The sequence below is a fragment of the Sciurus carolinensis genome, chromosome 3 (assembly GCF_902686445.1).
Source record: "Sciurus carolinensis chromosome 3, mSciCar1.2, whole genome shotgun sequence".
NCBI lineage: Eukaryota > Metazoa > Chordata > Mammalia > Rodentia > Sciuridae > Sciurus > Sciurus carolinensis.
The window spans coordinates 10,019,323-10,044,253 of record NC_062215.1 but is presented as its reverse complement, the minus strand read 5'-3'; the positions used below and the strand labels follow the sequence as shown (position 1 = coordinate 10,044,253).

At 40.7% G+C, this 24,931-nt stretch overlaps 1 protein-coding gene across 2 annotated transcripts in view; it reads left to right on the top strand.

Moving 5' to 3' along the window:
• Positions 1-24,931, top strand: part of Kcnj16 (potassium inwardly rectifying channel subfamily J member 16) — a 55,470-nt gene that overhangs the window by 7,138 nt on the left and 23,401 nt on the right. The window contains exon 1 of one of the 2 annotated variants that reach the window (XR_007107580.1): positions 20,901-21,119. The exons of the other annotated variant lie outside the window; for it this stretch is intronic. The gene's annotated coding sequence lies outside the window, so the exon portion shown is untranslated. Of the gene's footprint in view, positions 1-20,900; positions 21,120-24,931 lie in introns of those variants that run through there. 2 annotated transcript variants of the gene reach the window in all.

Sequence of the window (24,931 nt, the reverse complement as noted above, 5' to 3'; positions counted from 1 at the left end):
CATTGTATTGCATGGTTTGAGTGTGTGTGTGTGTGTGTGTGTGTGTGTGTGTGGTGGTTCTCCTGCACAATTGTCGGTTCATCCCTGGTGTTTGCAAATGCAAATAGTAGGCACCATTTCTCCAGGTTGCATGGAGGTTGGTTGCGACCAGCTGAGGCAACTTCTGCAGCGGAAGCACATAAGTACCGAGGGAGTGGAGTTGGCAGGCGAGAAAAAGTATACAAGTGTCTCCTGGAGACCAGTTGTTCAGTCACCACAGTTCATGGGTACAGATGCCCATGTGCAAATTAAGTGTCTATATTAATTACACAAAAAGTGGTACCATGATAAATGCTTTGCCAGGACTACAGTATTGTGGGCCTGGTTATTTTAGACATCAAAATAATGGCATTTAGTAACCATACTGCTGTTCAGTAGACAGAAACTTATGCACCTGGGTTTTCATAGCATCTCCTTTCTTCTGAGCAGGTGTGCGATGACTCACTCTATTGCACACTGGTGTATAAAGATAAATCCATGAGCTTCTTGCCATTGGGAAAGCCAGAGTCTACCAAATAAAGATACAAGCAGAGAACTGTTTCCTGCGGAATCAGGAAGCAGTATAGTAGAAATATCTTGTGTTTTAGCTTGAAGGAAAAGGACATGTTTGCCTGATTCTTAAGAACTTAACAGGTTTGGGAAGGCACGCAAGTCTCATGTTGTGGCTAGAGAGTAGGGTTCTTGATGAGAATGGAGGCGGAGTGGTAAAAATGGAATCCAGAATTAGACCTAGGTAGGTGCTTCCGTGAGGGGAGGTTTAGAGGGTCCCCCTCATCCCTCTCTCAAATCATTAGGGACTGCACCTCTAAGACTACACCCCATTATCTGCTACTGATTCTGGAAAAGGAGGAGAATTGAATAGGAAATGTGGAGCACAGAGAAGAGACAGAAGCAGATGATTATTGATGCTTCCCTATTTTTTAAGGGAGTCTTTGGTTGAAATGGAGGTAGGGTTTTTAAGATGTAGAACCATCTCTAACAAAAGAGCATAATAATGGCTCATTGAGGCTGCTGTTTTTTCTGAAGTTATTTGTTTCTTGTGCTTTATTGCCATAAACTATGTTGGCATTAACTCTGTTTTGGGAGTACATGGTAAGAACATCTTTTCGCACCTGGATAGAGTGCTAAAGATGGTACTAGGAATTTCCCTACAAACACTCGGTTCCTCCATATATCAAGGGACACATGGTAAGAGAGACTGATGGAGCCATCAGGGTGCAGGGAAAGAGCTCTGGGTCAGAAGTCTTCATTCTTTCTCCAGCATACATTTATTATTTGACAGTGAGTAATTCTCCATCCATTTCTGATCTATAAGATGAAGATATTTCCCTCATTAACTTATGCATTCCCTCCATGAACGGATCACAGGCTCAATCCATCAGGGTTTGATTAGTGAATAGAACTGCCAGGAGACTGCTGGGCATGGGGGCACACACTTGTAGTCCTGGTGACTGGGGAGGTTAAGGCAGAAGGATCTCAAGTTTAAGATCAGCCTCAACAACTTTGATAGGCTCTGTTTCAAAATAAAAAAATAAAAAGATCTCAGGACGTAGTTCTGTGGAAAAGTGCCCTTAGGTTGGATACCCAGTGCAAACAAACAAAACAAAACAAAAAACTACTAAGATACTATATAATAAACTATATCATCTTCTCAAAGTGTTTGACTTGCACAAGTGGCCACAGCCTAGGTGCCTGTATTGTTGGTGAAACTGTTGCTGGAGCCCTAAAGCTGGAAGGCAGGTTGTTGGAAAGACAGATGGCGAAATTGAAGAAGTCAACAAAATGGTAGAACCAGGGAGGATTAGGCAGATGCCACCAGGATAAGATGAAGCCCATGTCAGTTTCTCATGACCTTTGAGCCCCCAACTTGTTAATGGGGGTGACTATCAGGAAAAGCTAGTACCTTCCTCATGTAACCTCAGAGTCACAGAAAATGAAGGAGGAGACCAGAAGATTTGGAGGAACCGTGGGCTCACCAGCTCATGCCACACCAACCAAATGCACCAGCAGATCAGGGCCCAGTGGAGTAAATTGTTACATGGTTCATGGTTGACCTCCTGGTATAGAAAGAGTACAGCAGTGGTTTTCTTATGCTTGCACAAGTCATGCAAAATGTCCCCCAATCCCAGGCTCACCTGAAGCTGGGAAGGAAATGGAATATTGGGACGCGTAGCATCAAGTTTAGTGAAACTGATGCAATTAGAATATACCCCGCCCGATTCCTGGGTCCAAAAGAGAAAGAGATGATTGACTTGACACATGGTCCCTCACACCAGTCTCTTCACTGACGGTAGCAGAGTCTTAGTTGACCCCGACGTGAGCTGTAATAGAACTTCTTTTGTCTCTCTTACAGAATGAGACTGATGCTCAAGAACGAGGTTGGAAAGTTAAACATTGAATGACGCCTCGAGTCCCACATTGTCTGTCTGATGTTAGATTACCTCTCTATTTAAGAGTGAAACACTAAGAAATAAATGCTCCCTGGACAGTTTGATGAGTGTGAATGGTGTGAGATTCCTGGTCTTTGGGAGTGGTGGTGCTGATGGATAGCAACTGACTCCCTGCAGGGACTCAGACGCCTTCCTTCCCGTCACTGTAGGCACTTTCCTAAGCTCCAACCCCTTCCGGCAGTGTCTGTCCTGCTTTGCTATCACGTATCCCTCTCTGAAACTAAGAAAACAACAGAGAGGACATAAAAAGCAGCAGCAAAATTCCTTGACCATTAGCACTTATTAGAAAGTAGTGAAGGCAGGAACCAAACCCTCTAAACGTCACGCCAAACCTGCACAATGATTTGCCCATGGTATCAACCTTTTAGAGATTCTCCCTCGTTTTTGTTTTTTTTCTTTAATTAGATTGTGTTCAACAACTTTTTAACCTTAATTTTCTGCCGCAGTTATTTTTATTTGTTTGGGTACGGGGGATTGAATCCAGGGGTGATTCACCACTGAGTCACAATCCCAGTCTTTTCTTTATTTTTTATTTTGAAAAAGGGTGTCAGTTAGGTCCTTGTTAAGTTACTGGAGCTGGCCTCAAACTTGTGATCCTCCTACCTCAGCCTCCTGGGACTTACAGGCATGCACCACTGCTCCCAGCCTTCTGCCTCAGTTTCTTGCCCAGATGTTATCTAGTTGAGTAGCTCTTATGTGTTTCATAGACCCCATATTTTATAAATATCATGAAGTTGGTGTCACAGTAAGTGACCTCATGATTTCTTGGAATGATTTCTTTCCATGTTCCAAGTGTTCTGTCACCTGATTAATGAAAGGAAATTGCAAATCTTTCATGAACCCTAGGAGATGATATGGAGAGATTATGACATCTTCACCTACCGATAACAAAGGAATGTGTGCCATTTCAGAACAGAGATCACATTTTCAATTTTTAAAAATTTTTTATGTCACCAATAAACCCATGCTGTGCTTCATCCTAAGTGCTTTAAATATATTCATCCTTCCATCTGTATGACAGACTTCATTTTTACAGATGAGGAAACTGGAAGTGAGAGGCCACATAATGTTCTGAAGGTTGCACGGCTATTACAGTAAGTGATGCAGTTAGAGTAGGACTAGGCAGTCTTTCTCTGTAGTAGGCACTTATAATCACTAATCTGTGCCCTCAGTTTGCCATAAAGTCATATCTGTGAGGTTGTTAGGGATGCTAAGCTACATCATTTGGATTACATACCCACCTGTCAAAAAACCTTTGTACATAACTCAAAAAGAAGTTCTAAGAGATGCTTAGGCACTGAGAGAATAAAATAGAATCAAATCCCAGCACCTCAGTCCTGCTCAATGCTTTGATTGTTAATTGCATTGAAGTGTTCTATTTTGTACACCAAACGCTAGAGTGCTGTGATGCCTACCAAGGAATTTAAAGAATAAAAACAAACAGAGGAGAAATAGAAAAGAAATTATCAGAGCCCCAGTTGACCAAGAGAAGAGATTTGTCATTCACATCAAAAGTTAATCAGCACAAGCAAACTTCAACAGAGCAAACCAATAAGGATTTCACTTCATTGAGCAAGTATATTACCCAACACAAGAGAAATGATATTTCATTGATAGAAAAAATGCAATCAATCTTCCTAGTCCTAATGACATAGGGCAGTCTGTTAGCTTAACTAGCAAGTATTGAACTGTGGTACTATTTGTTTGAAAGGGAAATTGTAGATAAAAACAGAGCTCAGTTGTCTTGGAAAGGTTTCTTAGACTAGACTGAGAACTTTCTCCTAAATTATGCCAAGATAATATTATATGTATTTTGGTTGGCTGGAAATTATTTTTCTTGATATGGAAATAAGTACCATGGGAATTCTCATGAGAAAGTAGATGTAAACAGTTTTTGCTTTTGTACTGCAGTTAGTTAATGAGAGCAATAGTAACATGAATTCACTTGTCAACATATTGTGTCTGCCATTTATTAGCCAGTAAATTCTATATTTCATTGTTTCAGAGCATATATTACCAATAAAGTCGAATTTATATTTTCTGAAAGGGCATCAGAAAAAAGCCAGTAGTCATTGTATAAAATTGTATTTTTATACAGGGCATAGTGGCACATACTTATAATCCCAATGGCTTGGGATCATGAGGTAGGAGGATCACAAGTTCAAAACCAGCTTCAGCAACTTAGTGAGGCCCTAAGCAACTTAATGAGACCTTGTCTCATAATAAAATATAAAAGAAGGTTGCAGATGTGACTCAGTGGTTAAGTGTCCCTGGATTAAATCCCTGGTACAAAAAAACAATATGCATTTTAAAAGTAGAACATTTTCAGTATTCTTTGAATGAAAGAAAACTACAGTAACAGAGACAGAAAGCTGTTAATACTGAATTTGTCCTGTTCAAGGAATGATTATACTCTGATGATTGTTTATGAATTATTTCTCCATATTTGTTGGTAATAATACATCTTGAAAAAAATAGGATGTTTACTTTACAAGTTGAAAAATATTGTTGGGAAAAATGAGACGGTTTCCCTACCTTTTAAATCACTAGTGCATTCATCTTAAAGATGACTTAGCTTTCTGAGGTCCTAGTAAATCTCTTTGCTGTGTGTGGCATTTCCTTTTGCGTAGTCTCAGCTTTTAAACTGAAGATCAGATCACAGGGGGTGGTATTTTGTTTCACTTGCTTTGTTCGTCTTTACTCCTTTGCCGATTGGATTCCCAATGAGAATAACAAGGGACATTTGTGGTGGCATTTTGGAGTTCGGAAAAAAAAATTTTATACTGGTTAATACTTTTTATCTTCAAACCAACTCAGTGAGAGTAGAGTCTGTGGAAGTAGAATTCTTATTTCTGTGATGGAAATATCAAGGATCAGATAAGTCAGGGTATGTGCTGGGATGTGACAGATAGGAAAATCCCACTCTGGGGTTTCAACCCAGCATCCCTTCCAGTTTCATCTGCCATCCAACTACTTTCATGCTTTCTTTTCTCTTCTAATTCTGCAGTAAAGAAATCTTATGCCTATAATCCCAGCTGCTGGGAGGCTGAGGTAGGAGGATCATGAGTTCAAAACCAGCCTCATTAATTTAGTGAGACCTAAGCAACTTAGTGACATATTGTTTCAAAATAAAATATATTAAAAAAAGGGGTGGGGATGTTAGCACATCCTGGTACCAAAAGGAAAAAAAAAAAAATCTATGGGGATTACAGGTGCCTTCTGGTATTTAATCTAGGCTGTGGTACTTTTGAGCCATGTGATTTAGGCTAGTGGTTCTTAAAATGTGTTCTACAGCTACAGCATCCTCATTGCTTGGGAACTTGTAAGCAATGAAAATTCCTAGTCCCCCACCTAGTGAATCAGCAATCCTGGGACTGGAGCTCAGCAGTTGTATGTCTAGCAAATCTTCCAGGTGATTCTGCTCTACATTCAAGTCTGAAAACCAGGGCTGTAAGCAAGGCACTTAACCACCATGGCATTTGTTTTCCTTTTAAATTGGGTCAGTGACAGCTACAATACAGAGTCCCTGGGAGAACTGTGACAATCAGCATGAAGCAACTGGGGGCAGGCACTTTAGCAGGGTATTGAAGCTTATGTGGGAGGGTCCACTCAAAGTTCTTCCTCACATGCAATCCTCTCTGGAAAGAGGAGCAAAGTGATCACCTTTCTTGGGGTGCACTACTGTTTCTAAGCCTGGAAGGGATTGACTCATAGGAAACTTAAGGATACACTGACTATATTTTAGGTGGTTACTGGCTGCCTTTGAAAAGAAAGCAAATGAAGGCATGTGATTTTTTTTCTACCTAGGCACTTTAGAAAAACTAACAGGAAGGAGACGTGACCTAAGACCTATTTCTTTGTCACCATTAATTTATTTCCTACTTATTTATATGATTTTGGCTGTTATACCATAAAAGCTATGCCTAGTGGTCAATTTTAATTCCATGGTTTGAATTACTTAATATATATATTAAGTATATATATACTTAGGTGCATATACATACATAACATATATATATATATATATATATATATATATATATATATATGCACCTAAGTATTTAAAAGACCTCTGTTTAAAAATTCTCCAAACTCAACTTAAAAAAAAAAATGCCTAAAAATTTTTTTTTCGGTTTTGTTTCTACCAACACATATGACATTTTTTCTTTTCTCATTCTGCAACCATCTGCTTAGGTTTCATGTTGCTAGATGGAGTCCACAGATATGAATAAGAAAATCAAGCTGATTCCTCCTTCTGATCCCCTGCCTTTTTTTCTCTTTGGTCTTTCTGAACCTACTGTGTGCCCAGCATAGTTTTATATGCTTGCTTGGGGTCACTTTGTCCTTATTTATTTGACTTTTTTTTTTTTTTCAAAACGGGGGAGGTCTATAACAGGAATTGGGGGTAAGGAACTAAGCTCCATCAGTTTGCCACCTACATAGGTTGGATTAAGTCTTGTGTCATTTACAGATGGCTTTTATGCACCAGAGAAGGGAGCAGTCCTGTGCCTACTTTCATTTAATTCTGAGTATGTCCTGATTCCTGAAGCTGGAAAGGAACAGCACCCAAAGCCCTTTCATTTATTTGTTTTTTAATCTGTTTTCAATAATTCCTCAAAGCGGGATTCCAAAGGGGAAACAGTGGGAAAAACACGATGCCCTAAGTTACTAATGTGTGAAGCTGCAGCATTTCCATAAACTGTGATATCTACAACCCCAGGGCACATTATTAAAGAAGCTTAACTTGCTACAAGAAGGGAAAATATTTACCCATAAACTGCACTTGCAGCCACATGTGGCATTTTTTGCCATCTCTGTTTATCAAAATCTACATGTAGATAAAAAAGATTGAAAGTTAGTTACTCCAGTATTTAGAGAGAACACACAGCTCTGACTGACGGTGTTTGGGCTCTCTAGTTACATCACGCTCAGGATAAAGGCAGACAAGGAGACTGCCACTTGGTAGCCCTAGCAAGGACAGTTTTTGACACCTGGGTCTTGCCCTGAGTTCTGCTCCGGTGCTTGACACAGAGAACTGGTAGAATCCACTTCCAGCCAGCCTCGACCGTCTCACTGCCCCTGAAGAATGCAGTGCCCTCCTTTGCTCAAGCGTTTAGTTTTTAGACTCCACTTTGGATGTAATCACTCACTTATCTTCCTGCCAAAGTATTTGGGCTGGTAAAACAAGGCAGCTGATCTGGACAGAACCTGCCGTTTCTGCTTCTGTCCAAAGGGTAGTGGGAAAATGGCTGGTGGCAGTGACTTTGTGATTGAATGGGGTAATTGTTCTGGGTTTTTTTTTTTTTTTTTTTGGTTTTGCTTTAAAGAAAATTCAGGTTTGAAAGTTCTGAGATAAGTGGGAAGGTTCACCTAACAACATCTCAGAAAACTTTAGCTAGCGGAAAACAGGTCATCCTTGTTATGAGTCAGCTGGGTAAAATTGTACATATTATTTAGTGAATGGAGGCCAATGAAGACATTTAGACTTTGTTTTCCCAAGTACTTTGCTTTCCTGACCTGAAGTACAGACCTCATGAAGGTTCATATTCCTACTTACAGACTGTGCTGCCAATTTAGTGGATGTATTCAGAAGACTCACAAAATAGACGTTTAAAACCCCGTAACTATCGTTTTGAATTGTCTGGCTGTATGGTTTTTGCATAGTTTCTTTTCAGTATTGTGATTTTCCTACCCAGCTGAATATGAATATATTAAATACTGCATAATTTTGCTAAATCTGTTAGAGCACCTGAAAATGGAGGTATCATCCATTTTCTGCAGTTCAATTGCTAGAAATATAATAATATGCTTCATTGTTTAGACCTGGTGTTGAGGAAATGTGTGTGGTTTAAAAGTTCATAATCTTTGTCCAGGTAGGTGAGAAGGTTTCCAAGTTTGGGCCTGATTTAATATCTGACTGATCTGCCATCACTTTTCTTTCCCTGGAATAAACATGCCTGTTCCTTTCTCCCATCTGGAGAATGTAAGTCCTTTCCCACTAGAGAATGTAAGTCCTTTGCCACTGGAAACTTCTGTCTCAATGCACATCTTTCAAAATTCTGGACAAATTCACTTTGACAATGGGTCATTCCAGAGAAATTACACCAATATGGAATACACTGTCCCCAGTCAGTTTCCTCACCTGGCCTTCCATGGTTACCTGTGTCCCCTCCCAGTCATTTCTCTGAAATGGAACTGAAATAAAGACACAATGAAAATAATAAGATAGTTTCCTGTTCATTTTGCTTGATCTTCTACATACCTAACTAACTTCCCAGCGGGCTAGGATCACATCTTATCAATCACCCTCTTGTTAGAAACACATTACCCTCCTTGAGCTTCGTAGGCAGCAGAGGTGAATGAACAGCACTCACTTGGGGGAGGGGGGAGATAGAAACTTAAGAATGAAATATAATAGAATTTGCTCCTTGGCAAGATATGTTGCAAACAAGTGAAAAGTATGCAGTATTTATTTTGAGCCCTTATTTATTTCAGCATATGACCCTGCCCTCGCAACACACACACACACACACACACACACACACACACACACCACCTTCTGATGCTTCTGCTTCCTCTCTTCTGCTGGTTGCAAGACCTAGTTCTCTGTTCTTAGCCAGATTGGTATCCAGTTTCCTGCTGCTGGTAGACAAGGTTTTGTCAGACACTTTGGGGATGCTATGCTTGGTTATCTCATAAGTTAGGAAATCAAGTGCTATGCAACACTTAATCTGTTCTGCAGTGTAAGTAACAGAATTCTAAAACACCTAAATAAAAGCACATTGTGGTGAACCATAGCATGCTCTGAGTTACTTTCTTCATTGTGTTTTATCACTTTGTGAATCTTAGTTTCCACATAGGATCAAAATAACTTCACATCTTTCAGATACACGGCTGCTACTTTAGGGTGTATATACAGAATTCCGGAATAAACAATGTATGCAGATTTACTCACCCCCAAGAAATATGCAGCTCTGGGCCTGCAGATGCTATGGAATGTCAACAACATTTTAAAATTTCTGTAATCCCTTGAAAATATGATATGTTGCAACCCAAGAGTCAGCTTGTTATCTATAATGGCATTTCTGGAAAACAAACTCAGAGCATAGCTTATGTCATCAGGTAGCTGGTTTTTTATTTGGAAATGACTGAAATGCTTACTAGCTCTTTGTGATAGCCAGGTTCTCCAGAAAAACAAAACCAAGGAGATAGCTAGATAGACATATGTGAGGATATGTATTAGGAGGTGGCCTTTGCCATCAGAGAGGCCAAGATGTCACATGGAATTCCCTCTGCCACTGGAGAACCAGGAGAAGGAGAGGCGTGATATAGGTTGGTTCCAAAGGCTTGAGAACCAGGGAAGCTGATAATGTGGCTTAGACTGAGTCTGAAGGCCTGAGAACCTGGACCTCTGATGCCTGATTGGGAATGATGGATGTCCCAGTTCCAGAAGGAAAAAAGTCTTTCTGTCCTCTGCTTTTTTTTTTTTTTTTCTATCTGGGCTCTTAACAGTTTGCATGATATCCACTCGCCTTGCTAAAGGGAGTTTCTTTACTCAGTCAACTGATTCAAATGCTAATCTCTTCCAGAAACTCACTGGCAGACACACCCAGAAATTGTGTCTTACTGGCTGGGCACCCCTTAGCCCAATCAAACTGACACAAAATTAGCCATCGCCTCCATCAATCTGCAAAGGTCAAAAACGAGCAATAAAAATTCCTCAGAAAGGAAGAAATAGAGAAAATAAAATCAATAATATGCAAATTAACCTCTAAAATGCAAGTATGAATAATATATTACTTTCCTAAGGCTGCTGTGACAAAGTACCAAAAACTCAGTGACTTAAAACAGGATAAATAGGAGAAAGTATTCAATTTTTTATTTTTATTTTTTTATTCCAGGCATTGAACCCAGGGTTGCTTAACCACAGAGCCACATCCCCAGCCCTCTTTGTATTTTATTTTGAGACAGGGTCTCACTACACTACTGAGGGTCTTGCCAGGTTGCTGAGAATGTCCTCGAACTTGGAGTTCTCCTACCTCAGGCTCCCAAGCTGAGGGGACTACAGGCGTGCACCATAGTGGTGCCTGGCTAACAGAAATATATTCCGATTGCTCAGGAGGCTGGACATTTGGATCAGGGCATTAGCAGGTGGCCATACTGTCCTGGGAACCACTAGGGGAGAATGTTTTCTTGCCTTTTCCTGTTACATCTGGTCCCCGTGTTCCTTGTGGAAGTATCTCTGTCTTCATTTTCACCTGGGCTCTATCCTGGTGAAGATATCTACGTCTAGGTCCAGATTTCCTTCTCTTTATGAGGACCTCAGTCACCTTGGATTGGGGTCCACTCTAATGACTTCAGTTTACTTCAGTCACATCTACAGACATTTTCCCCCCAAATAATGTCATATTCACAGGTACTGGAAGTCAGAACTTGAAAATACCTTCTCGGGGGTACTCCATCCATCCCATTATAGAGGATGATAGCAAAGACAGACTCCACAATATCCTCAGAAAAGAGTCGAGAAACACGGGACAATGAAAGAAAGACTTTGCTTTCATAGTCCTAACAAATAAATGTTTCTATTGTTGCACTTTAAATTTATTTCAGTCATCATGAAGTCGTTAGATAATCCTGGATGCAAACACGTATTTTTCTGCTTACTGTTTGAATCTTTCATCCTTTTGAAGATATGTCTTTTGGACGGTGCTTCTGTAATTTGCTGTAACTCGTGGAAGTTGATTAGGTGTCAGTAAGCCATCTTAGTACGGATAATTAAATGGAAGGACATGTTTCAAAAAGAGGAAGGAGAAGATCCAACAAAAAAGGGGAAATAAAAGAAGCAATGAACCCTGGATGGGGGAGAAAGGTGGGAGACATGAAGCATTCTCCAAAATAGTTATCCTATAAACAGGGAGAAAATTGGGATCTGGGTATTGACGCACGAGCTCATGACTCAGATTTTCTTCCATAACTTGTCTTGCGCCCCAGACAGCCCTCATGTTCTGAAGCTTCCTCTATATTTTCCAGACTTCCAAGCCTAAAGAGAAATAACAATAGTAACATTTGCATTTACTTAAGACTTCGGAAAAAACTAAAGTGAAAATAAAAGTAACCTTCAAGGAACGTCTGCACGGAATAACTGACTCAAATCTTTTGGCCTAGGCTGGGCTTTGGTCCTCATTTTCATGGCAGAAAGAGTAATATTTTTAGGCAGTGCAGGGTGGGAAAGTCGGAAAGGTGCGACTACCAATAAAATCTGTCTCCAAGAGAAAGTATCTACCTATTGAAAGAGGATTGATCAGTCAGCGTTGCATTCGTAAATTTGAGAAGGTTGCGGAAGTTCAAAGAAATTGAGCTGCTAACATTTAGTGGAAGAGTGGTGTTTGTACAGGTGCCTTCTGTAGTGCAAGGATGGGCTGGAGAAATATTTCAATTATCACCACCATCCATCGTGCTTGTTTCTGAGTCAATGAAGAAAGAAACTGGAGAAATAACAGCCATCAGGAAAAAAATGAGGGGAATGGTAACATACATTTACCTGACTTTTGAGATCAAAACAAATTTGAGTTGATACATTTGAGGAGGTTGGTATTCATTGTACCACTATCCTGCACTGGTATAAAACAATTTTGGACCGTGACATGGAGTCACACATGGAAGTAAATGCACAGGAGGCAAACCATGCTTACAAGACTATGGTACCTGGGATGTGCTAGCGTTGGCAGTTCTGGGAAATGAACAGAACTGTTCTTCCTTAGATTCTATATCACAGGGCCAGAGAATTTGTCCCTCTGGAACAAATCAGCATCATTGAGCACTTTTTTTTTTCACAATAGATTTCATAAAGATCAGAGAGATTGAATTATAATTAAATCTATCAAGCTTTAACTTATTGGCTAGTGATTAGATTTCTAAGAAAGCTAAGTTGCCCTGAAAAGAAGCACTATTTAATGTTGTTTTGACTCATCTTATGGAAGCTTATAAATAATTTGAGTTGCTTTTTTTTTTTTTTTTTTAATTCACAAGAAGCTCATACCTGCAGTAGGAGTATGGAAAACTTATTTGTGTAATTCCTGTTATACTATATTTAGTACCATACTATGCTGTTTCTCTGGAGAGGCTGAATGCACAAATGAACAACAGAGAAGACATGAAAATACAGCTTGGATCCATAAACTCTGTAGCAACTCTCCTGAGAAGTCCAACCACAAACTTGGTAGCCATCAGCCCCAAATGGTCTGAACTTGGTCAATGACTGGCAGCTTCCCTCATTTTTGTCCCGACGTAGAACTCTGAACCCACCAGAGAAAGAAATCAGTCTCCCTAAACTCAACCCATAGGAGGCCCTGTGTCTGACCAGCCCAGCTGCAGGTTCCCAGGTCAGCCACTCCTTATCAGAGCTTGCATTTGTTGCTTGTCTGTCTTCTTCCAGTCTCTGACAAATGAAGGTAACATACCTGGTTCACTTGCTGTAACGAGCTCTGAATTCATAACCTCTGGGTTTTTCATTTGGATGGTTTCTGCTTATTCTCATAGACAATTTTATGTTCTCTGTTCAGAAGCCATTAAATGACAAGGCTAGCCCTGCCCAAGGAGGAAACGCACTAAGGGCCCCTGAATATCACATGGGGCAACTATGATTTGGAAAGCCAGAAAAATAGCTGTATCTGGTTCAAACCACCAATTGAACCACAATTCTTTGAGCTAGCTCAGGTCTCTAAGGATTTGGTGTTTTTATTACTCAGTCCTCTTTCCAGGTCATCTCAGCAAAAGTTGCATGGCTATGCCTCTGATATAGGTGACTGTTCACTTTGTGGCTCTATCAGAGGCAAGATGACATTCACCTATAGAGAGTTTGCTTGACTCTCTTTCTTTAAGGAGGTCTGTTTTGCTTTTACTGACTGAGAATTGTGAGGTCTCTGATGTTAGAGGGTTTCTATTTGAATTCTGCCATTGACTTTTATTCATTATGGGACTCTGTAATAACATATTAACATATTTTTAATTCTCATTTTGATTGCTTAAAAATTGCTGTGATAAGCTGGGTGTGGTTGCCCGCATCTATAAATCCCAGCAGCTAGGGAGCCTGAGGCAGGAGGATTGCAAACTGAGTCTGCCTCAACAACTTAGTGAGGCTCTAAGCAACTTGGCAAGACCCTGGCTCAGTGGTTAAGCACCCCTGGGTTCAATCCCTGGTGCTCCTCCCCCAAACTGCTATGATGACATTAATATCTAACTTACAGGTTGCCTAAGAACTAAAACAGATAATTTCTGGAAACCAGTTAACAAAGTTTTAATGAGTAATATTTGCCCAATAAGTAAGTCCTATTATTTTTATTGCATCAAGATCAGTGCTTACATTTCTAAATGAAAAATGTTCTGTACATTTACTGTACATTCAGAGCCAAGATTTGGCAATTGCCGGTAACTTGATAATTTTTCAGATTTTATTAGGTATCAGATAAGCTAAAAGAAACTATGTGCATTAAGGGACATGGGGAATTTAGGTACTATCGGCATAATTCAGGGGCTGGCAACCTTCCACTATGCTGTAAATCAAACCTCTCAGAACTAGCAGGGTTTGGTATCAGACAATCAAGACTGTTTTGACTTCAGCTTTCTTGGTGGCTTCTACTGGTTGAGCAGGTTGCAGCTAGTAACGTGGTCAAGGCTTTTAGACATGCATTTTACCTCTTGGAGGGTAGACAAATCTACATGTAAAATACGGTAATCCAGACAAGCAAAGAGGTAGCAGTGTGCCCTATTATATTTAATGCTCCCTCTTTTCTTTGTGACCCCATTAGAATGAAAGAGACCATCGGACGTGGCGAAATGCTTATTCCGTAGATGTGACGTGTGCATGTTTAATTTCTGAAGCAAATAAAGGAAAAATTCCCAGGGCGTTTTATGTAGCCTTCCTGTGGATGTGATCACAGATACAGAGTCAGCCACTGGATCCCGAAGGAGACATGAGCTCACTGGGGTGGGTGGGGGCGTGGGGGATTCTTTTCTTGACTGAATTACGCAGTTCCCCACAAAGGAGGCCTGGATGGCACAGCCTGTATGCTCCTGTCTGCTCGCTGATGTCAGAGGTCTGCACTGGGAGGTCTCCAGCAAATGTTGCTGGAACAAATATCTTGGGAGAAGTTCACTGTTTTTGTCATGAAGGCCATTTAGTGGTCAAACTGGAAACCAAGAATGGAATAAGTTACCTTATTAACATTCTTAAATCACAAAGTGCTTATTTTGTCTGGTGGGTCTTCACAGAAAGGAGAGGAGCAGATAATGAGCGAGAAGGACGCACCTGAAATGATTTCTCAAAATGCACTCATCGCTTGGGGCTCTTAAGGAACTGTGCCTAAGCACAGGCCCTCGGCCCAAGCCCACGGAAACACTGTTTTTCTGCATCCTGATGGTGACTGTTTCAGATATTTTCCATTCTCTTCAAGTTTCTACTCCTGTCTCCTCTACCCAATACTCTTTCTACAAAACAGCAAAATTGACTTCTCCAACTTCTTGCCATTTGATCTACAGACCTGATTGCATCCATACCCACCCTTTCCTTGGAATCATCTTGTTTTTTTTCCAGCTAATCCCATTTTCCCATTTTCTCCACTCTGCTCTGCCATCTCCTTCCCTTGCCCGTTTCTTCCCCAGTGGATTTTGGATTATTGTGGATTCTGACTCCCAAGCATCTCTAGAGTTAGTTCCTTCACTCTCCCCACACCCTCCCTGTCTCTGGTCTGGCCAATCTCCTCTCACTACCAGAACCAGATTCTTCAATGCCAAACTCCAAAGCTTTATGTTCATGCTAATCACATGATGTTTGTCTCCTGGGCAAAGCCCCTTTCCCAGGCCCTAAGAGTAATCCAAATGCTTTGTGATGATTTTGCCATGTCTGCTATCTCTCCTACATCTTCCCATCTGGAACCCCAAGATAGAGCCAAGTAAATATTTCGATTTTTCCTGCTAACTCTTTTTCAGTGGTAACCCAGTTTGCCTCCACCAGTTTCATTCAGTATGAACGGTGTAGACTGTAACTGCGGGGACAATGTGACTCAGCAAGTAACTACTGCAGAGTGGATTTGCTGGCAAACAAAAACAAACACAACCAACGCTTTAAGAAATTAGGAACCTCCCCAGGAGTAGAAAAGGCTAGAATGAAAATAAGCTTAGTCATTAGTTGAGTTTTAAGTTAAATATTTTTAGAGTTTCTGTCATTCATGATAAGGGCTTAAGTGCTTACTGAATTATATGAAAACATCTTAATACTTTAAAATAAATCATTGTGCTGTATCAGTCATAACAAGTCAGCGATTTAAGTAGTTTCTTTTCTTCTATACAAAAAGTTTCAATAATGAATCAGTGGTGGCTTCAAAACATAATTTAAAGAGAATGTACACTGATACATTGACTGTCCAACTTTATTTCTAGCACTGACACCAAAGGACAATTTTTTTTCTGGCCCAAATATTAGAAACTAGAGGCTTCCTTGTGACTTTGTGTACTTAACACATTCAGAGTAGCTTTGGAGTTGAATTTTGAGTGGAACCTGGACTGTCTAGGGCTGGTCAAACAGCATCTCAATAATTATAAATTAAGATATATTGCATCTTAAAAGAGACATTTAGGAAACCACTGGAACATTGAGCAAACTCTAAGGCATGACTTTAATACAGTGCCTTGCCAGTTCACAAGGTCCAACAGAGCACCACACTCAATTCTTACCATACTGACCACTCACATCAATGGCTTACAATAGCCGTGATTGCTCTACAATTCAGAAATTTCTTCTTTCTAAGACACTCAGTTCTTAAAATTTATTAGCATGCCACTGCTTAGAAATAAGTTGGCCATGTATACAGCAGAGCTGGTTGGTACCTTTTGTCTAGTTAACTCAGAATTATTACAATTGCCTCTGCTCTTTTCACTACTAAAATGGCAGATTAAATAATTATTACGTATATTGGAAATAATAGCAGACATTGGGGAGTTTTCAACAGAAGAAGTGAAGACTGAGTTAGAAAGTAAGAAGGGACTATAGGACTCAATTTATCTGAAGAAATGGCTGTTGGGAGTGGTCTGAGACTTGTTTTGCAGAGCTTGAGGGGACAGCTTGTGAACTGGGAAGACTAGAGAAAGACACATTTTTATCTGAGTTTATGTGAAGTCTTCATAAAATAGGAACAGATTGCATGGAGATCATTGAGGTCCTGGTTCAGGATGAAGCAAAAAATGATAAGGCAGAGCTGAGAGTTTCTGGAAAGGGATGCTGCAGACAGTATTAGAGGATTGCTCTTGCTGTTAAAAATCCCTTGATGATTCATATCATTGTTGAATCTTCTCATGACATTACTGGACTCAGTCACTTTTGCACTTTTCAGAAGGACTTGCCTGGTAGTGTGTATATTGCAGAGTAGGTATGACAAGCAGCCGAAAAAACAATTCATTCAAATCCAGAAATGACAAAAGCCAAACAGAAACTTCTATAATGCTTCATTCTTCCGTTCTACAATTAAATGAGTGTCACTAATTTGAGAGGAACGACATGCTAACTCACCCGCTATCGATTTATTTGTGATTTTGGATTTTGAAATCCGTTAGGATAATCTACTTCAGCACAGTTTGACTAAAGAAAGGACATACGTCAGGAAGATTCTAGTAACTTAAGGATCCTAAGTAATGGAGGAGACTTTCAGGAGGAACACACTGTTTACTAGTGAGGACTTCAAAAGCTTCCTCTGTATTCTAAGGTAGCCGGGTGGACAGAATAAAAGGAAGCCCTCAAGTCCATGGACATAGCACCTGCCCAGCTTGTTTAGCTCAGCATGGCTCAGCAGGCACTGAGGCTGTCCAGAGCAACTCAATGATTTTCATTGAATAAGGAAAGTCAGGCTAAAATTTTAAATTCTATACATTATCCTGTGTCTACCTGGTACCGCACACAAGTCAGATAGTCCTCTTTTCTCTTTTGAAAATCAGTTCACTGAATTAGTCTGTTGAGTATCATGTGATTATCAGAAGAATACTGTGCATGGTTTTCTTCAAGATCAATGAGTTTCATTTGCCCATCTTTAATCTGGCTTAAGACTTCTTTGCCCATTTCTCTGTCACCAAGTTCCTTCTCAGAAAACTTTCTCCCTTTCCAGTAGCCTGCAGGCCTTCTGTCTTCATCTTCTCCCAGTTGGACTTATTTCACAAATACATGGATGACATTTAGTTTGGCCTGTTACTGTCTTAAGTGATTTATAAATGTATCTGTGCTAGGAACTCTATGAGATAGATATTTTTATTATTTCCCTTGTACAGGTTAGGGGATGGAGGCACAGATGACTAAATAAAATGGTTGGTGACAGGAGTCTAATTGACACTCTGACACCCATATCAATATACTTCTTTAAAGAAATGTGAAGGCAATTCAATCACACAATTGTACGGGATTCTCAGGAAAAATAATGTCCGTGCTACTCTCTCCATGGAAATATGCTTTGACCCTAAATGTTTCTCCCAAATCCTGCTTTTGCTCATGAGCATACATTTTCATAAGCTAAGACACAAAGCCCTAGTGAAGTCAGTGTTACAAACCTGGCATGTGCTTTACACATACACCCTCACTTTAGAGAATCCACCTTATTGTGTTTTACGGAAGAAGTGGCATTTGTACACTTTGGGAATCTATATTCTTGTTGGCATGCCACTCAGCAGGAGTAAAACCCACCTATCTGAATGGCGATTCTTCACCTGGGAGGTCACATGGCACACCAGGGGACATTTGGCAATGCCTGGTCCTAGTTTGTGCTTCCACTACTGGGGACGGGGATTCTGCTCACATCAGATGTAAAGAGTTTAGGGAGGTTGCTAAACATCTACAATCACAAGACTCTTCACACAACTGAGAATTATCTGGTCCTAAGGCCAAGGTCGGCTAACCCAGGTCTAAGATGCTTTGCATTTAAAGTGATTTTGTGGAGGGCTGTTCTGCATCTCTTCAACAGTGCTATGGAAGTTGCCTAAAAGCTATGTGCATGCACAATCATACCACTTATCTATTATTTGTATCCATCTATTATATTAAGTGGACTCAATTTATATGTCTTATGTTTCCTTTTCCTGTTGTGTTATGAAGGGTTCAGATCTATAATCTATTCTTAATATGAATAGCACTTTTAAGGTAAATGTTCATAGTTGATGATCTCATTAATGATACGCTATTCATTCACTCATTCATACATTTTTTCCCAAGAAATAGCTATTGGGCATCTATTGTACATCAAGCAAAATTCTTGGTGAACTAGTAGCTTAGTAATAGGATATAATTAGTTTGGGAATTAATATTAGAAATTTTTAAATTAATATTTCCTGAAAAGTTATTATGGGATGTATACTTTCTATAGTTTATTGTTTTCTATAATTATTAAAAAAACAATGTTTTATCTAAGAAGAAATTAAGTGAAGTGTTTTGCATGGTGCAGGGAAAAAAATCAAAGAAAAATAGAAAGAAAATTATTGATTGAATCATTCATCGTTCACACAATTATTTGAATCTGGTGGTTAGTGGTATCACATGCACAAAGAGAATCAGAGGTTGTTTCAATAACAGCATCTACTATTTCCCCAGAATTTTGCAATGAAACCATGAAACTGAAAAAGGCTCCCTCTTTGTGTTTACCAAAAGTACTTTTTTTGTGTGTGTGTGGTGCTGGGGATTGAACCCAGGGCCTTGTGCTTGCAAGGCAAGTACTCTACCACCTGAGATATATCCCTGTCCCAAAAGTACTTATTTTTTATAGAAATGACTCAAAGGAGTAATCTTAGGACATTTACTTCTTTTAAAAAGTTAATCAGTGGGCAGTAGCAAACGCCTGTCATCCCAGCGGCTTGGGAGGCTGAGGCAGGAGGATTGTGAGTTGGAGGCCAGCCTCAGCAATAGCAAGGCACTAAGCAACTCAGTGAGACCCTGATTCTAAAGAAAATACAAAATAGAGCAGGGGATGTGGTCAGTGGTCGAGTGTCCCTGAGTTCAATCCCCAGTACCACACACACACACAAACAAAAAGTTCATCAGCTGGCAACCCCTTGTGTGACCCCTGGTAACATCTCCCATTAATTCAAAAAAGCAACCCTTTCCCTGAAAAATAAGCCTCTCCGGGTTCCCCTGATCCTTTCCCTCCGTCAGTTTTCTACTCCATGTAGCAGCAGAACTTCCGCATGCTAGCGGCATGCTCTATCCCTTTCTTCCTGTCCTGTTCAGTTGCCCTTAGCCTAATTAGTCATTTATCTCCACAACTCTATTGTCTGACAGCTTTCCTCAAGGTCACCAGTGGTATTACATTGCCAAATCCAATGGTCAAGTCTTGGTACTTTCCTTTACCAGTCCTGGTATATAACACTCAGTGATTGGTATATAACACTCGGTGATTGCTCCCTTTTTCTTACAACTCCTCTTTATTTCATGTCTCATCTCATAGTTTGCCTTTTACTTCAGCAGTTCTCCTTCTCGGTCTCACCTTTCCAACCTCGACTTGGGCTACCCCAGGGTTTAGCTATTGTGTGAGCTCATTTATGCTCATGGTTTCAGATTCCACATAGACAACTGAAAATTCATAATTGCATACCTCCATTCTGGACTTCTCCCTCAAAACCCAGACTAATAGGACATCAATTTGACCTTTCCATTTGGTTTCCAGAAACCACACCAAAGGTACCACAACAACACATCATTGAATGAGTCTTCTGCTCCAACTTCCTCCCTGTTGCATTGTCTTGGTAAATGGCAACAGCATTCACCCCGTTTCTTAAAAATGTCAACGTTTTCATGTTTAGTTCATTCCAAACCGCATGGAGATGGGAGAAGTAATTTATTCTCTCTCTCATCCCGGACTCAGAGGAAGCGAGCAAACAAGTCACCAAACAAAATCAGTTTCTTAAGAACAGGTAAACTTTATCCTTTGGAATCACTATGGAGGTTGACGATCTTTCTAGGGTCACACACCTCCTTGGAACCCAAATGAAACAATGTTGGGCAAGATGCTGTTTACCTTAGGGGTAGGATTACATCGTCAGACAGGGTGTGTGTTTGTACAGAAAAATCTTTACTGTGACAGTCACAGAACACCTCCACTTAAGAAGAATACACTTTGGAAGCAGCGCCCAAGCCCCGGAGGTATTAGCAAAAGAGGATCCAGCTTTCTGGGTCAATGAAAGTCTAGGGACAGTTTGTGACCACTTGGTGATTTGGGGAGTTTCTTGCTATTGAACAGGCTCACAGAGGTTCGAGCAAGAGGCAAAGTGGTGGAAGGGTATGGAGAGAGGACAGTGCTCCCTAACCCCGTTGCCATCAGCCACCATTGGCAAGCCAATGTAGTATGAGTAGGCATGGGAACCAGTTAAAGAAAGTGTCGATTCACTGGAGTGAAGCTGAGAACTCAGTGGCCTTTGTCTGCCGGTGAATGTGTCCGGAAAGGCAAAGAAGAGCGAGATTCTCCTGTGGGGTTTCTCATCTCCATGGTGGTAGGTGCCGACAGCCCCAGAGGGGACTAAAAGAACCCCAGCCCCCTGAGCTGCGCTGCTCTTACAGGATGAAAAGGACGCGGGGCTCGGATCTGAAGTTCATTTTCTGTCACTAAGGTAAGACCGAGCCGTGGGGCACAGAGGCAGCCGAGCCTGAACTAATTGCTTGCTGGCTCTCTTGAGCTGGGTCTTTCTGTGGGTGTGCAGCTAAGAGGCACGTTTATGGAGCTTCCTTCGGCTCAGTAGTTAGGCTTTCCTGCTGTGTGGGCTGGGGAAGTTTTTCTTTCTCCTGTGTCATCTCTAGGGAACTGAACCAAACAGATTAAATAGGAGAGTTTCATTGATTGACCCATTCAGGGAAGGAGTGTTCAGAGAAAGAGATGAGAAGGAGGGTGACTTAGCCTGCTGGACCTGGCAGATGGACGTGGGGCAGTGTGGACCTGGTGGATCTTCAGCCTCCTGTGGAAACAGTCATTCACAGAACTGTCTCCTTGTATGCCCGAGTTGCTCTCCCACTTCTGCAAAGTGACAACCAAGGGCACTGAGAATTTAAAACCATGTGGTTCAATGAGCTGCTGTGGATTTGTAATTAATCACATCTTCACTAAAAATACCAAGAGAAATGCCACAAAGGCGTTTTATAGAAACACCCGCTGAAAGGTAGCTTCCTTAAGCCATAAGTTCCTCGACTTGTAACTTTGTCGCTAAGGAGCAAATGGCATTAGTCACAGCCGCCGCCTTCAGGTTGGAGGGATGCAGTTGTCCCTGGAAGTTCTAAGACTGTAATTGCATGGCCAAGGTTAACCATAAATGCCTCACTTATGAAAAACTGCAATCCTTTGCTTTGAAAAGTTCCTTTATCCCCTGCTTTTATTTCCAGTGAGCGTTGGAATAAACTTGAGAACTGAGAGGAAATTAGGGGCAATGTCCCCAGAAGTTCTAAAAGCTCACAATGCAAAAAAGTAGAGCCCAATGGGTCACTCATTAGCAGTGTGACCTTTCCAAGTTACTTAGCTTCTTTCTGCCTACACTTGGCAACAGACTTTAAGAGAAACAGTCTCTTAGATATTATTTAATCTCTTTTGATATGGTACCTGGCACATAAGGAGCACAAACTAAATGGAGATCATTTTCTTATTAGCTCTTGTTTAGAGAGGAGGGAGACTCTGCTAGAGGGTGAAAGCGGTTTAATAACTAAGCTCAGAGTAATATCTCCAATGGCTCAGTTTCAAGGAACACATGTTGTGTTCTCCGGTTTAAGAAAATACAAGCCAGTTGCAATTTTGTCATAAGGAAGGTGGAATACAGTGGCGATATCAAAGGGGGTTCTGGCTATTTACAGCAGCCAGGCTGTGCTTCTGTCGTGGTTATCTGGCCAGCAATATTCAGCTTTCAGCTTTTAGACATTTGCAAGATAATCCTGGTCTTACCCTCTGATGAGCGCTGTGTCTGCAGCCAAGGTCAGGGATGGTATGTTAGGATGGGCTGGTGTGAGGGGCAATGAGGGTCAAAAAGAGTCAGGGCTGTGGACATGGCTGTGTGTACACAGTACAATAAGGACAGATCAGTCATTTCACATTCTGATCTTTTAAATACCATTACCTCAACGCATGTGCTTTAAAGTGCTTTAAAGTGCTCAGTGGTCTCACTCACCATTGGCACTCTCTCCGATGCAAGTCAGCCAAGATAGATGTTCCTGTTTTGTCCCAGTGCTGAAGCTTCAGATGAGAAGTACAGATAGGACCAGGACACCTCCTATTCTATAATGCTATCTAACTTATTTCTCCTAATTACCCCCTCCCCTTTTTAAGAGTCTGAGTTTGCATAGGTAAATGGTGGAGATGAAATTCAAAATTGGTCTGTCTTCAAAACTTAGGTCTTAAGAATTATGGTAAAGGCATTCTTTGGTGTGCAAAAATCCTAAATAATATATTTTGGCATGACAAGTTGTGATAATCAGAAAGGGCCCCCAAAGGATGCAGATATTCAAAACCTGAATTTGGTTCATCTTCAAGAAGCAACACCCACCACATCATAGTGTGATCAGAAGAACCTTGGAATGCAAGAGTCGTTGATCCAGAAACACCTGCTATCCTTGGAGACTTCCCGGGCATGTACCCCGGTTTTTCTTTAATGGTTGTTCAGAAAATCCATGATCCAATCTGAAGTGTTTTTTGTTTGTTTTCAGTTTTAGCTATACACAGAATTACAAAATAAAAATGAAAATAAGTTAGCTAAAATTATTAAAGTCAACATAATAAACCAAGACCCAGATAACATCACAACATCAAGTAGAGTGATTATGACTAATAGATCTCATATTTTTTTTTAATTGGAAGATTCAAATGTATTAACCTTAATGAGAAGATGCAGTCTTTCTGATGCTGTTTACCTTAATCCTCTTGGACAGACTTGCACCAATGTTCATCTCAAAATATTGGAGTAAATGCTACGTAATTGTTAATGAAAAATAATGTAACATAAGACCTTTTAGCATCTTACAGTGTTAAAGGAGAATTCCAGGGTTATCTAGTTCAACTACCTACCAATGTTGACAAACTTCTGTAAATTCTTCAAGCTGATTATTCAAATTCACTGGGCAAACAGTCTCAGTCTTCAATATTTTGTGTCTGATGTTTGAGACACTAATGGTATCCTTGTGATACAGACATTAAATCTACATTCTTTCAAATTCTGTAAGCAAATTTGCCCTCTGGGCACCACAAAGCAAGGTCCTATCTCTACTATGTGAGTATATAGTGTCCCATTTTGACAGGAAAGAGTGTCAGTCACTTGGAGTGAAGTCATGTTTTAATTATCTCAGCACATCTAGATGGCAGAAGAGGGGATATAGCTAGTGCTCAATAAAGACATAGAATCCATAAGTGTGTGTATTTAATAATTTCTTCTTCTGTTCTTCTTACCATACAGTCTTCTACTTTGATTCCTGCACCATTATAGTGAATTCTCTTAAAAAGAAGAGATCCAGAATCAACCATTAGGTTACAGAGATGAAATAACTCCAATTAAACAAATCTTTATTACTATCAATCATTCAAAATTCGCTGTGGATGGAAAATTATTTACATCGAATCTTTGCCTTGATTTCCTGGGAAAGAGGTCTTTTCACTGGTCTTTTCTAGTGCTCTCTTCTTCTCTACTGTCTTTGCTAGACTTTTGGGCTGGGCACAGATGGACGGACATTTAGCACCATCGGTTGCCCAGATTTCTCTGCCTGTGACCTTTTGTAGCCTCTGGCTCTGAGGTGTTTGACCTTACATGCAATCCTGCCTGCTTTAGGTTCTGAGAAGGGTTATTCCTAAGTCTTAACAACTCCTAAGTAAGTAGATCTAAAATGTATCTCAGGGGCCACCATCAGCATTTTTTGCAGTCGGTTCTGTTCTGTACTTTTGACTCAGTCGTAGGATCTCCTGAGTTCAGATCCAAAGGTCTACCTTCACCCTGATTCTGCCTCCAATAGCTTCTTTCTTGATGAAGGTCTCAAACTTCAGTGATGGAATGAAAGAAAATTGTTCATAGTCCTTTGCTCCCAGCATTTATGACCTGTTATGGTTTGGATACCAGGCGTCTCCCAAAGTTCCTGTGTGAGACAAGGCAAGAAGGTTTAGAGAAGTGATCGGGTGGTGAGATCCTTGATCCAATGAGCGCATTAATCCCCTGATGGGGATTAACTGAGTGGTAATGGTAGGCAGGCGGGGTGTGGCTGGAGGAGGTGGGTCATTGGGGGCGTGGCTTTGGGGTATATATTTTGCATCTGGCAAGTGGAGTCTCTCTCTGCTTCCTGATCATCTTGTGAGCAAGATCCCTCCACCACACTCTTCCACCATGATGTTCAGCCTCACCTCCAGCCCTGAGGAATGGAGCCAGCTGTCTATGGACTGAGGCCTCTGAAAAACGTGAGCCCCCAA